A 13,416-nucleotide genomic window follows, 5' to 3' on the forward strand; every position below is an offset into this window, starting at 1 on the left:
ACACTTCTAATCCGAATTGCTCATTCAACCAATCCTTGTGGGATTCGACCTCAGAACTAGGAGAGGAAGAAGAGGCAGTGAACGCCACTGAGGAAGACCTCAATGGACGTCCACTGACCTCCAATGAGTTTCCTAATGAGGAACCGTGGGAATCTGAGGCTCACACTGAGACCATAGAGATTCCATTGGATTTACTTCTGCCATTCATGAGCTCTGATGAGTATTCTTCCTCTGAAGAGGATGAGTATGTCACTGAAGAGCAAGTTGCTAAATACCTTGGAGCAATCATGAAGCTAAATGACAAGTTATTTGGTAATGAGACTTGGGAGAACGAACCTCCTTTGCTCACTAAAGAACTGGATGACTTGTCTAGACAGAAATTACCTCAAAAGAGACAAGATCCTGGAAAGTTCTCAATACCTTATGCCATAGGCACCATGACCTTCAAGAAGGCCTTGTGTGACCTAGGGTTAAGTGTAAACCTCATGCCTCTCTCTGTAATGGAGATGCTAGGGATCTTTGAGGTACAAGCTGCAAAAATCTCACTAGAGATGGCAGACAACTCAAGAAAACAAGCTTATGGACTTGTAGAGGATGTTTTGGTAAAGATTGAAGACCATTACATCCCTGCTGATTTCATAGTCCTAGAGACTGGGAAGTGCATGGATGAATCTATCATCCTTGGCAGACCCTTCCTAGCCACAGCAAAGGCTGTGATTGATGTGGACAGAGGAGAATTGATCATTCAAGTGAATGAAGAATCCTTTGTGATTAAGGCTCAAGGATATCCCTCTGTCACTATTGAGAGGAAGCATGAAGAGCTTCTCTCAAAACAGAGTCAAACAGAGCCCCCGCAGTCAAACTCTAAGTTTGGTGTTGGGAGGCCACAACCAAATTCTAAGTTTGGTGTTGAACCCCTACATTCAAACTCTAAGTTTGGTGTTGGGAGGTTCCAACATTGCTCTGAGTATCTTTGAGGCTCCATGAGAGCCCACTGTCAAGCTACTGACATTAAAGAAGCGCTTGTTGGGAGGCAACCCAATGTTATATTTTATCTATTTTCCTTTGTTATTTTTTGTTTTCTGTAGGTTGATGATCATGAGAAGTCACAAAATCAGTTGAAAAAGCAAAAATAGAATGAAAAACAGAAAGAAAAATAGCACTCCCTGGAGGAAGACCTTGCTGGCGTTTAAACGCCAGTAAGGGTAGCAAATGGGCGTTTAACGCCCAGTCTGGCACCATTCTGGGCGTTTAACGCCAGAAAGGGGCACCAGACTGGCATTAAACGCCAAGAAAGGGCAAGACGTTGGTGTTAAATGCCAGAAATGGGCACCAGCCCGGCGTTTAACGCCAGAATTGGCACAGAGAGCAATTTTGCTCGCCACTTGGTGCAAGGATGACTTTTCCTTGACACTTCAGGATCTGTGGACCCCATAGGATCCCCACCTACCCCACCACCCTCTCTTTTCTTCTTCACCCATTCACCAATCACCTCAACACCTCTTCCCCAAAAACCCTTCACCTATCAAATCCCATCTTTCTCTTCACCACTCACATTCATCCCACCTACCTCACCATTCAAATTCAAACGACTTTCCCTCCCAAACCCACCCTCCCATAACCGAACCCTACCCCTCTCTCCACCCCTATATAAACCCATCTTCACTCCTTCATTTTCCCACACCCTAAACACTACTTCTTCCCCTTTGGCCGAACCACAAAGCCATCTCCATCTCCTCTATTTCTTCTTCTTCTACTCTCTTCTTTCTTCTTTTGCTCGAGGACGAGCAAACCTTTTAAGTTTGGTGTGGTAAAAGCATTGCTTTTTGTTTTTCCATAACCATTTATGGCATCCAAGGCCGGAGAAACCTCTAGAAAGAGGAAAGGGAAGGCAAAAGCTTTCACCTCCGAGTCATGGGAGATGGAGAGATTCATCTCAAGGGTGCATCAAGACCACTTCTATGAAGTTGTGGCCTTGAAGAAGGTGATCCCCGAGGTCCCTTTTAAACTCAAAAAGAGTGAATATCCGGAGATCCGACATGAGATTCGAAGAAGAGGTTGGGAAGTTCTTACCAACCCCATTCAACAAGTCGGAATCTTAATGGTTCAAGAGTTCTATGCCAATGCATGGATCACCAAGAGCCATGATCAAAGTGTGAACCCGAACCCAAAGAATTGGCTTACAATGGTTCGGGGGAAATACTTAGATTTTAGTCCGGAAAATGTAAGGTTGGCATTCAACTTGCCCATGATGCAAGGAGATGAACACCCTTACACTAGAAGGGTCAACTTTGATCAAAGGTTGGACCAAGTCCTCATAGACATTTGTGAAGAGGGCGCTCAATGGAAGAGAGATTCAAAAGGGAAGCTGGTTCAACTAAGAAGGCATGACCTCAAGCCCGTGGCTAGGGGATGGTTGGAGTTTATCCAATGCTCAATCATTCCCACTAGTAACCGGTCTGAAGTTACTCTAGACCGGGCCATCATGATCCATAGTATCATGATTGGAGAAGAAGTAGAAGTTCATGAGGTTATAGCCCAAGAACTTTATAAGGTGGCGGACAAGTCCTCTACCTTGGCAAGGTTAGCCTTTCCTCATCTCATTTGTCACCTCTGTTATTCAGTTGGAGTTGACATAGAGGGAGACACCCTCATTGATGAGGACAAGCCCATCACTAAGAAAAGGATGGAGCAAACAAGAGATCCCACTCATCATGAAATCCCTGAGATACCTCAAGGGATGCACTTTCCTCGACAAAATTATTTTGAGCAAATCAACACCTCCCCAGGAGAATTGAGTTCCAACATGGGACAACTAAGGGTGGAGCACCAAGAACATTCCATCCTCCTCCATAAAATTAGAGAAGATCAAAGAATCATGAGAGAGGAGCAACAAAGGCAAGGAAGAGACATTGAGGAGCTCAAGCACTCCATAAGATCTTCAAGAGGAAGAATAAGCCGCCATCACTAAGGTGGACCCGTTCTTTAATTTCCTTGTTCTTTATTTTCATGTTTTTCAAATTTTTCATGCTTATGTTTATCTATGTTTGTGTCTTATGATCATTAGTGTCTTAGTGTCTATGCCTTAAAGTTATGAATGTCCTATGAATCCATCATCTCTCTTAAATGAAAAATGTTCTTAATTGAAAAAGAGAAGAATTGCATGAATTTTAAATTTTATAATAGATTAATTATTTTGATGTGGTGGCAATACTTTTGTTTTCTGAATGTATGCTTGAACAGTGCATATTTCTTTTGAATTTGTGGTTCATGAATGTTGGCTCTTGAAAGAATGATGAAAAAGGAGACATGTTACTGAGGATCTGAAAAATCATAAAAATGATTCTTGAAGCAAGAAAAAGTAGTGAATACAAAAAAAGGAAAAAGAAGCGAAAAAAAAAACGATAAAAAAAGGAAAGGAAAAGAAAGTTGTGATCCAAGGCAAAAAGAATGTGCTTAAGAACCCTGGACACCTCTAATTGGGGACTCTAGCAAAGTTGAGTCACAATCTGAAAAGGTTCACCCAATTATGTGTCTGTGGCATGTATGTATCCGGTGGTAATACTGGAAGACAGAGTGCTTTGGGCCACGGCCAAGACTCATCAAGTAGTTGTGTTCAAGAATCATCATACTTAACTAGGAGAATCAATAACACTATCTGGATTCTGAGTTCCTATAGAAGCTAATCATTCTGAATTTCAAAGGATAGAGTGAGATGCCAAAACTGTTCAGAGGCAAAAAGCTAAAAGCCCCGCTCATCTAATTTATACTAATCTTCATAGATGTTTTTGAAATTCATTGCATATTCTCTTCCTTTTATCTTATTTGATTTTCAGTTGCTTGAGGACAAGCAACAATTTAAGTTTGGTGTTGTGATGAGCGGATAATTTATACGCTTTTTGGCATTGTTTTTAGTATGTTTTTAGTATGTTTTAGTTAGTTTTTATTATATTTTTATTAGTTTTTAGTTAAAATTCACTTTTCTAGACTTTACAATGAGTTTGTGTGTTTTTCTGTGATTTCAGGTATTTTCTGGCTGAAATTGAGGGACCTGAGCAAAAATCTGATTCAGAGGCTGAAAAGGACTGCAGATGCTGTTGGATTCTGACCTCCCTGCACTCGAAGTGGATTTTCTGGAGCTATACCCAATTGGCGCGCTCTCAACGGCGTTGGAAAGTAGACATCCTGGGCTTTCCAGCAATGTATAATATTCCATACTTTGCCCGAGATTTGATGGCCCAAACCGGCGTTCCAAATCAGCTCAAGAATGCCCGGCGTTAAACGCCGGAACTGGCACAAGAATGGGAGTTAAACGCCCAAACTGGCATAAAAGCTGGCGTTTAACTCCAAAAAAAGTCTCTACACATGAAAGCTTCAATGCTCAGCCCAAGCACACACCAAGTGGGCCCGGAAGTGGATTTTTATGTCATTTACTCATCTTTGTAAACCTTAGGCTACTAGTTCTTTATAAATAAGACCTTTTGCTATTGTATTTTCATCTTGGTTCTTCTAGTTCCCTCTCTGGGGCCGAAACCAATGATCACTATTATCACTTATGTATTTTCAACGGTGGAGTTTCTACACACCATAGATTAAGGTGTGGAGCTCTGCTATACCTCGAGTATTAATGCAATTACTATTGTTCTTCTATTCAATTCAGCTTGTTCTTATTCCAAGATATTCATTCGCACTCAAGAACTTGATGAATGTGATGATTATGTGACGCTCATCATCATTCTCACTTATGAACGCGTGCCTGATAACCACTCCCGTTCTACAAGCAAACAAGGCTTGAATGTTTATCTCTTGGATTCTTTAACCGGAATCTTCGTGGTATAAGCTAGAATTGATGGCGGCATTCAACAGAATCCGGAAGGTCTAAACCTTGTCTGTGGTATTCTGAGTAGGATTCAATGATTGAATGACTGTGACGAGCTTCAAACTCCTGAAGGCTGGGTGTTAGTGACAGACGCAAAAGAATCAATAGATTCTACTCCAACCTGATTGAGAACCGACAGATGATTAGCCGTGCCGTGACAGGGTGCGTTGAACATTTTCACTGAGAGGACGGGACTGTAGCCACTGACAACGGTGATGCGCAACATACAGCTTGCCATGGAAAGGAGTAAGAAGGATTGGATGAAGACAGTAGAAAAGCAGAGAGACGGAAGGGACAAAGCATCTCCATACGCTTATCTGAAATTCTCACCAATGAATTACATAAGTATCTCTATCTTTATGCTTTATTCATATATCATTCATAACCATTTGAATCTGCCTGACTGAGATTTACAAGATGACCATAGCTTGCTTCATACCAACAATCTCCGTGGGATCGACCCTTACTCGCGTAAGGTTTATTACTTGGACGACCCAGTGCACTTGCTGGTTAGTTGTGCGAAGTTGTGATAAAGAGTTGAGATTGCAATTGAGCGTACCATGTTGATGGCGCCATTGATGATCACAATTTCGTGCACCAGCTGACTTCATAATCCTGGACACTGGGAAGAATAAGGATGAATCTATGATCCTTGGCAGACCCTTCATAGCCATAGCAAAAGCTGTGATTGATGTTGACAGAGGAGAGTTAGTCCTTTAAGTGAATGAGGTCTACCTTGTGTTTAAGGCTCAATGATCTCCTTCTGTACACATGGAGAAGAAGCATGAAAAGCTTCTCTCAATACAGAGTCAAATAGAGCCCCCACATTCAAACTCTAAGTTTGGTGTTGAGAGGCCATCATCATGCTCTGAGTATCTGTGAGGCTCCATGAGAGCTCACTGTCAAGCTATTGACATTAAAGAAGCGCTTAGTGGGAGGCAACCCAATTTTCACTTATCTATGTTGAATTTCTATTTTCCACTGTTATTTTATATTTTCTTTAGGATGATGATCATGTGGAGTCACAAAAACAAAAGCAAAAATCAAAAACAGCATTGAAAACAGCACATCCTAGAGGATGAACTTACTGGCGTTTAAACGCCAGTAAGGGTATCAGAATGGGCGTTAAACGCCCAGTCTGGCACCATTCTGGGCGTTTAATGCCAGAAAAAGGCACCAGACTGGCGTTTAACACCAGAAAGGGGCACCAAGCTGGCATTAAACGCTAGAAAGGAAAAAAAAGCTAGCGTTAAACGCCAGAAATGGGTAGCAACCTGGCATTTAACGCCAGGATTGGCACTCAAAGGGGCGTTTACATGCCAAAACGGTGCAGGAATGGGAAATCCTTGACACCTCAGGATCTGTGGACCCCACAAGATCCCCACCTACCTTAACTCACTCTCTCTCTTCTTCACACCTTCCCATAGCACCCTTCCCCAAATACCCCTCACCAATCGCCTTCATTTCTCTTCCCCATCACCTCTTCACCAATGACCTCCACCCACTCTTCCCCAAAAACCCCACCCACCTCACCATTCAAATTCAAATCCTTTCCCTCCCAAACCCAACCCCTAATACACGAACCCTACCCTCTCTTTCCACTCCTATATAAACCCCTCATCCATTCTTCAAATTCACACATCACAAACACTTTTTCTCCCCCTTGGCCGAACCACTCACAACTCCCCATCTCCTCCATTTCTTCTTCTTTTGCTCGAGGATGAGCAAACCTTTTAAGTTTGGTGTGGAAAAAGCATTGCTTTTTGTGTTTTCATAACAATTTATGGCACCTAAGGCCGGAGAAACCTCTAGAAAGAGGAAAGGAAAGGCAAAAGCTTCCACCTCTGAGTCATGGGAGATGGAGAGATTCGTCTCAAAGGTCCATCAATACCACTTCTATGAAGTTGTGGCCAAGAAGAAGGCGATCCATGAGGTTCCTTTCATCCTCAAAAGGAATAAGTATCTGGAGATCCGACATGAGATTCAAAAAAGAGGTTGGGAAGTTCTCACCAACCCCATTCAACAAGTCGGAATCTTAATGGTTCAAGAGTTCTATGCTAATTCATGGATCACCAAAAACCATGATCAAAGTGTGAACCTAAACCCAAAGAATTGTCTTATAATGGTTCGGGGGAAATACTTAGATTTCAGTCCGGAAAATGTAAGGTTGGCATTCAACTTGCCAAATGAAGCAAGGAGATGCACGCCCGTACACTAGAAGGGTCAACTTTGATCAAAGGTTGGACCAAGTCCTCATGGACATACGTGTGGAAGGAGCTCAATGGAAAAGAGACTCCAAAGGCAAGTCGGTTCAATTGAGAAGGCATGACCTTAAACCCGTGGCAAGAGGATGGTTCGAATTCATCCAACGCTCTATCATTCCTACTAGCATCCGATCCGAAGTGACTGTAGATCGGGCTATCATGATCCATAGCATCATGATGGGAGAGGAAGTAGAAGTTCATGAGGTCATATCTCTAGAACTCTACAAAGTGGCTGACAAAACCTCCACCTTGGCAAGGTTAGCCTTTCCTCATCTCATCTGTCACCTATGCAATTTAGCTGGAGTTGTCATAGGAGAAGACATCCTCATTGAAGAGGACAATCCCATTACTAAAAAGAGGATGGAGCAAATAAGAGAGCCCACTCATGGACCTCAATAAGAGCATGAGGAAGTCCCTCATCAAGAAATCCCTGAGATGCCTCAAGGGATGAATTTTCCTCAACACAACTATTGGGAGCAACTCAACACCTCTTTGGGAGATTTGAGTTCCAATACGGAGCAACTAAAGATTGAGCACCAAGAGCACTCCATTATTCTCCATGAAATTAGAGAGGATCAAATAGCCATGAGGGAAGAGCAACAAAGGCAAGGAAGAGACATAGAGGAGCTCAAGCGTTCCATTGGATCTTCAAGAGGAAGAACTAGCCGCCATCACTAAGGTGGACTCGTTCTTTGATTTCCTTGTTCTTATCTTTCTGTTTTTCGATTTTTATGCTTTATGTGTTATCTATGTTTGTGTCTTCATTACATGATCATTAGTGTCTAGTATCTATGTCTTAAGGATATGAATGTCCTATGAATCCTTCACCTTTCTTAAATGAAAAATGTGCCTAATTACAAAAGAACAAGAAGTACTTGAATTTCGAAATTTATCTTGAAATTTGTTTGATTATTTTGATGTGGTGGCAATACTTTTTATTTTCTGAATGAATGCTTGAACAGTGCATAATTTTGATAGTGAAGTTTATGAATTTTAAAATTGTTGGCTCTTGAAAGAATGATGAAAAAAGAGAAATGTTATTGATAATCCGAAAAATCATAAAATTGATTCTCGAAGCAAGAAAAAGCAGTGAATAACAAAGCTTGCAGAAAAAAAGGCGAAAAAAAAGAAAGAAAAAGAAAAAGCAAGCAGAAAAAGCCAATATCCCTTTAAACCAAAAGACAAGGGTAAAAGGGATCCAAGGCTTTGAGCATTACTGGATAGGAGGGCCCAAAGGAATAAAATCCTGGCCTAAGCTGCTAAATCAAGCTGTCCCTAACCATGTGCTTGTGTCATGAAGGTCCAAGTGAAAAGCTTGAGACTGAGTGGTTAAAGTCATAATCTAAAGCAGAAAGAGTGTGCTTAAGAACTTTGGACACCTCTAACTGGGGACTTTAGCAAAGTTGAGACACAATCTGAAAAGGTTCACCCAGTTATGTGTCTGTGGCATTTATGTATCCGGTGGTAATACTGGAAAACAAAGTGCTTAGGGTGATGGCCAAGACTCATAAAGTAGCTGTGTTCAAAAATTAACAGACTGAACTAGGAGAATCAATAACACTATCTTAATTCTGAATTCCTAGAGATGCCAATCATTCTGAACTTCAAAGGATAAATTGAGATGCCAAAACTGTTCAGAAGCAAAAAGCTACTAGTCCCGCTCATCTAATTGGAGCTAAGCTTCATTGATATTTTGGAATTCATTGTATATTCTCTTCTTTTTATTCTATTTTATTTTCAGTTGCTTGGGGAAAAGCAACAATTTAAGTTTGGTGTTGTGATGAGTGGATAATTTATACGCTTTTTGATATTGTTTTTACGTAGTTTTTAGTATGATTTAGTTAGTTTTTAGTATATAATTATTAGTTTTTATGCAAAAATCACATTTCTGGACTTTACTATGAGTTTGTGTATTTTTCTGTGATTTCAGGTATTTTCGGGCTGAAATTGGGGGACTTGAGAAAAAAATCTGATTCAGAGGCTGAAAAAAGACTGCAGATGCTGTTGGATTCTGACATCTCTGCACTCAAAATGAATTTTCTGGAGATATAAGAGCCCAATTGGGGCGCTCTCAATTGGGATGGAAATTAGACATCTTGGGCTTTCCAACAATATATAATAGTCCATACTTTGCCCGAGTTTTGATAATGCAAACTGGCATTTTAACACCAACTTTCTACCCTTTTCTGGCGTTAAACGCCAGAACTGGCATAAAAGCTGAAGTTAAACGCCCAAACTGGCACCAGAGCTGGCGTTTAACTCCAAGAAAAGCCTATGCATGTGAAAGCTTCAATGCTCAGCCCAAGCACACACCAACTTGGCCCCGAAAGTGGATTTCTGCATCATTTACTTATCTTTGTAAACCCTAGGTTACTAGTCATTATAAATAGGACCTTTTACTATTGTATTTTCATGGGGAGATATTTATATCATTTTTGAGACTATTTTTGTATCACTGTTGATCTCTTGATCACGTTTAGGGGGTTGGCCATTCGGCCATGCCTGGACCTTCATCACTTATGTATTTTTAATGGTGGAGTTTCTACACCTCGTAGATTAAGGTGTGGAGCTCTGCTGTTCCTCATGAATTAATGCAATTACTACTATTTTCTATTCAATTCAAGCTTATTCTTGTTCTAAGATATTCATTTTCACTTCAACATGATCAATGTGATGATCAAGTAACACTCAGCACCATTCTTACTTATGAGCGCATGCCTAACAACCACTTCCGTTCTACCTGAAAACAAGTTTGAATGTATATCTCCTGGCATCCTAGTCCACGACACATGGTTGCCTCTCCTGACAATAGAGCCTTCTATTCCGTGAGATCAGAGTCTTCGTGGTATAAGCTAGAATCAATTGGCAGCATTCTTGAGATCCGGAAAGTCTAAACCTTATCTGTTGTATTCCGAGTAGGATCTGGGATGGGATGACTGTGATGAGCTTCAAACTCGCGAGTGCTGGGCATAGTGACAGTGCGCAAAAAGATCATTGGATCCTATTCCAACACAAGTGAGAACCGACAGATGATTAGCCCTACGTAACCCGTAGTCCGACCATTTTCACTGAGAGGACAGACGGTAGCCATTGACAACAGTGATCCCCCAACATACAGCTTGCCATGGAAAGGAGTACGCATGACTGGATGAAGACAGTAGGAAAGCAGGGGTTCAAAAGGAACAAAGCATCTCCATATGCTTGTCTGAATTTCCTACCAATGAATTACATAAGTATCTCTATCCTATTTTATGTTTTATTTATCTTTTAATTATCAAAATCCCATAACCATTTGAATCTGCCTGACTGAGATTTACAAGATAACCATAACTTGCTTCAAGCCGACAATCTCCGTGGGATCGACCCTTACTTACATAAGGTATTACTTGGACGACCCAGTGCACTTACTGGTCAGCTACGCAGAGTTGTGAAGAAAGTGTGTGGGATCACGATTTTGCGTACCATGCGCACGCACAGGTCACAAAAAATAGGCCAGCACCCACGCACAGGCTGTGCTGGCGCTGCGACCAGAGGGCACTGCAAGGGTGTGCAGGCACACAGGCTTGTGCGCTCACACACGTGGCTAAAAACGCAGTTGTCTGCGCACGCACAGCATGGTGCGCATGCACAGATGTCCTGTTTCACAAAAAATTTCTTTTCAAATCTAAGGTACCTACCCTTAACATATCAATATACCAACCCCAAATCATACAAATAAACACAAATTTATAATCCACAAGCAATTCAACTTATTCAACTCAAAAATACCAAATCAAAACTAAGCTAATCATCATACCACAAGAAAGTAAGTAAATCAAAAAGCTATAAACAAGAGATAAAGTTGGAATAATATTACCGTGGTGGGGTGTCTCCCACCAAGCACTTTGGTTTAGAGTCCTAAGTTAGACTTTGCATGGCTTCATTGGTCACTTAAGAACTTCTCCAAGGAGGAAAATCTCCAACTCCTTGGCATTCTTTGGCTGAGTGTGCTCCTTTGAACTAGATTTCTTTGCAACATTCTCGTCTTCTTGGTCCTTGCTAACCTCAATCACTTGATCGTCAATTATATCGTACCCAAACATAGAATAGGCTTCGAGAATGGGCTTCTTGGACTCCTCCAAGGTGAACTTCACTACCTTGCCATTGGACTCAAAAGAATAGACTCCCGAATGTTCATCTAGCCTGAAACGGGCCGTCTTCAAAAATGGCCTTCCAAGGAGTATGGATGATGGCTTGTTTGAGACAATGGGAGGGGTCTCCAAAATGTGAAAATCAATCAGGAAGAGTAATCCTTGGATGTCAACTAGGACATTTTTCGCAATCCCTACAACTGATACAATACTCTTATCGGCCAACACAAATCTCGCCCCGGACCTCTTTAGGGGTGACAAGTTTAACCTCTCATAAATAGGGAGTGGCATAATGCTTATGCATGCCCCCAAATCGCACATACAATCCATGAACTTCATCCTGCCAATCAAACAAGTAACCAAACACGGATCGGGATCATTGCATTTTTCAAGAATTAGAGAAGAGATAGAATCATCTACCGGCTTTTTGTTGAGCTCGCCAATTTTGTCCTTGTGTGTGCAAACATCTTTGAGGAACTTGGAATACTTGGGCAATTGTTGAATGGCTTGAAAGAGAGGGACGATGACTTCAACATTCTTGAAAATTTCCACCACATTGGGGTCAAGTTCTTCTTGCTTCTTAGCCTTCTTAGCCAAAGTTGGAAATGGAATTGGCATAGGCTCTTCGAGCGGATTTTTCCTTTTTGGCTCCTTGACCTTGAGTGGTTCTTCCTCAGTTTTGTCAACATTTTTCTCCTTATCCTTCATCGCTTCCACTTCATCTCCTACCTCTTCATTAGTTTCCTCTTCACTCAAATTTGTAGGCACAACACCAATCTCATCCAACTTGGTGCCACTCCTAAGGGTGATGGCATTGATGCTTCCCTTAGGATTGGGTTGAGGTTGAGAGGGTAAACTACTAGAAGTTGAGACTTGTTTGGCATTTTGTGTAGTCGGAGGACGAAGAGTCAAACGGGAGAGAGCTTTGGCTATAGTAGCCATATATGTTTCTTGTTTCTTGTGAAATTCCTGTTGCTCTTACATAAAGGTGTGAAGTGTGTCATTCATATGAGGTTGATTTGAAGGAAGGGCTTGGTTGCCTTGAGGAGGGTTAGACCTTCTATTTGGGTGTTGATACCTCCCTCGAGGTTGAGATTATGGTGGTTGTTGCTAGGATTGTTGGTATTGTGGTTGACCTTGGGGATGTTGATGATAGTAGGCTTGCGCGTTTCGGTGTGGTTGAGCTTGAGGGGCTTGGTTCCATCGCTGATTAGAATTATCCCTCCATCCTTGGTTTTGATTTCCTCCATATTGGTGAGATCCTTGATTGTAGTTGGACCTTTGTGGGTGTGGGTTGGCTACCGCCAATGTAGTATCCTCTTGGAGTTGAAGGCACTCATCGGTGTAATGGGTGTTACAAGCACAAACACCATATAATCTTGGGGGTCCTTCGATTCTTGGAGGTTGAGGCAGAGGAGTTATCAAAGCTTGAGGGATTTTTTGCCCTTGAGTGATTTGTCTCAACAAAATCGTCATCTCACCGAGGGTCTTGGTCAAAACGGCATCCCCGGAAGGAGAAACTTTACTTAAAGCTTTTGGTTGTGGACTTCCCATGCTTCCATAGCGGTCTTCTTTTTGGTGAGGGATCCCCCACTTGCGGCATCTAGAAGAAGCTTGTCTTGGTGGTGCATCCCTTGAAAAAAATAGCTAATAAGCACCAACTCGTTGATATGGTGGTGGGGGCAAGCTTCCAACAACTTCTTGAATCTCTCCCAGTACTCATAGAGAGTCTCCCCATCTCTTTGCACAATGCAAGAGATCTCTCTCCACAGCTTGTCTGTCTTCTGAGGTAGGTAGAACTTTTCCAGAAATTTCTTACGCAGCAAGTCCCAATTGGATATCACCTCTCCCGGTTGAGTATTGATGTGCGGAAAACAATCCGACACAAAACTCACCGGCAAGTGCACCGGGTCGCATCAAGTAATAATAACTCACGGGAGTGAGGTCGATCCCACAGGGATTGAAGGATTGAGCAATTTTGGTTTAGTGGTTGATTTAGTCAAGCGAATCAAGATTTGGTTGAGTGATTTGTGATTTGCAGAAATTAAATTGCATTGAAAGTAAAGGGAATGTGTAAATTGCATGAAATTAAAGAGGGCAAGAAATTAAAGTGCTGAATCTTAAAAAACAAGAAATTAAATGG

The 13,416-nt window shown here is 41.7% G+C and overlaps 1 non-coding gene across 1 annotated transcript; it reads left to right on the plus strand.

The window, feature by feature from the left end:
• The first annotated feature begins 12,941 nt into the window (after window positions 1-12,941).
• On the plus strand, window positions 12,942-13,048 carry LOC130984614 (small nucleolar RNA R71). The gene has a single exon (XR_009088533.1). It is a non-coding gene; the product is annotated as a small nucleolar RNA R71 (small nucleolar RNA).
• Window positions 13,049-13,416: the final 368 nt, after the last annotated feature.

Source organism: Arachis stenosperma, chromosome 5 (assembly GCF_014773155.1).
Source record: "Arachis stenosperma cultivar V10309 chromosome 5, arast.V10309.gnm1.PFL2, whole genome shotgun sequence".
Classification (NCBI taxonomy): domain Eukaryota; kingdom Viridiplantae; phylum Streptophyta; class Magnoliopsida; order Fabales; family Fabaceae; genus Arachis; species Arachis stenosperma.